We start from the raw sequence: 1953 nt of genomic DNA on the forward strand, positions 1-1953 counted from the left end.
GAAAAAGGATGTCATTGAGTAGGTAAGTAAGTACTCGACATGATTGAAAATGAAAATGGAACGGTGAGGATTAAATTTTGGCGATTGCGTCTTGTAAATAACCCGAATGGGAGTAAAAGTTTATTATAATAAAATTGTGAAGGAGGATTATCAGGAACTAAGTAAACACTCATGCTATTTGGGGAGTTTAAGTTATAGGTTAAATAAGACTGCTTATTGTATTATGCAAACGATAGGTCTCCACCTGACAAAATTGTAATAAACACGGAAGATGTAATAGGTGAATAAAAGAACCCGTGGCACTTGTTCCAGGAAAGAACTCAAGATTTAATTTCACAACTGGATTATTTCCTAAAGTATTTTATGAAAAAAACAAACAAAAAGAGGCACGAATTAGAGTTCTCAAATTGACAAGAAGGGTGAGAGAACTATCTTGACCATTGAAGATACGTCTAGCAGATTGCCTTTTATTTGGAACGGTTAGGAGAATCGCATATCACTAACAGAAAATTCATATATATATATATATACTTACCACGCAAGAATATGGAAAATAGCCTCCGATATTACTTACGAAGGACAATGTGGAGGAATGAAGGATGTCATAGTTAGAGCTGACAGAAGGCAAAGAAGATCATACACGCCCTTTAAAGGCCACTGATAGCAGTTCCAACAAACACGAATACGTCTAAGGTGCTAGCGAGAATAACGAATATGACCTGAAAGATATCGTAGTACTATAAATATTATACGGAGAATGATTAAAGAAGTCTGACCGATAGTGGAAGCTGAGTGTTCCATGATCCTAAAACGTGTCAATTAATTGTGTATGAAATAGTGCTTCCTTCAAGCTGGCAACAGGACCACGATGTGCCTTATATTACTATAGGAAGAAATGTTAAATTTGGCGCTAAGCATGTAACATGAGATGAAAGTGTAAAAATGCAACGAAAACTTCTTATATAAAATAATCGACAGAGATGATGCGCCAAAATGAGCAAATGTTAAGGAATGAAACTCTACCGCTAGTAAGAGTTATGAAGGGGAACGAATATGTTGAAGGACCATTTCAAGTACTAGAAAATGCACTAATAGTCCATATTATAGATTTTTAAGGAAGAAGTGACCATTTAACGTTAATTAAATCACTGATAATAACCAGTTATCATACCGGCATTGGAATGGCTACAAAGCTTTGTACGGAAGAAAGAATCGTTCTCCCTTAGGTTGGGAAGAAGTTGGTAAGCGGAGGATACTTGGACCATTGAGATATTGAGAAAGAAAAAGGATGTTGGTTTATAAATTAGCACCATCGATGAATAGTCTCCAATTTTATGACGAGTACCACGAATCGGTGTTAGAAAATTTAACCGTTAACACCAGACATATGATTGAAAATAAGCTAATAAACTTGTAGTTAGACTTAGCGTATGTAGAGTAACGTGTAGAGATCATAGGTCTAAAAGAACGAGTACTATGAAATATATTTGACGGATGAGTGAAAATTTTATGAAAATATCAAATACTGCGAAGTCAACGTGAGAACTCAAGGTTGTCATGTGAGAAACGTATCCCCGCCTGTTTCCAAATTGATTCCAGGACGGAATCCTTTTAAGGGGGAAGACTGTAAAAGCTCGAATTTTTGACATTGGTAAAAGACCTTTATGAATAGTAACCTTGCGGTTTAATAAAAACTTTTGCGACCACACTATATAAGATTTTTTTATTTAAGATTCCGAGTTGATATTATGATTATACGTAGCAAATGAGTGTATGGTAAAATCGTTAGTTTTCGGAGGAAAACCAATATTGTTAAAATGACCTTATTTTATGAGCTATCAAGGAATATGAGAATTCGACTATGACCAAGGATTTAAAATCCTACAAATAAAACCCAAGCTCAAGTATGAGAAAAGAGGAGAATTATGATTAAAAGATTTACACTGCGAATTG

The sequence above is a fragment of the Apium graveolens genome, chromosome 2 (genome assembly GCF_009905375.1).
Source record: "Apium graveolens cultivar Ventura chromosome 2, ASM990537v1, whole genome shotgun sequence".
Lineage (NCBI taxonomy): Eukaryota > Viridiplantae > Streptophyta > Magnoliopsida > Apiales > Apiaceae > Apium > Apium graveolens.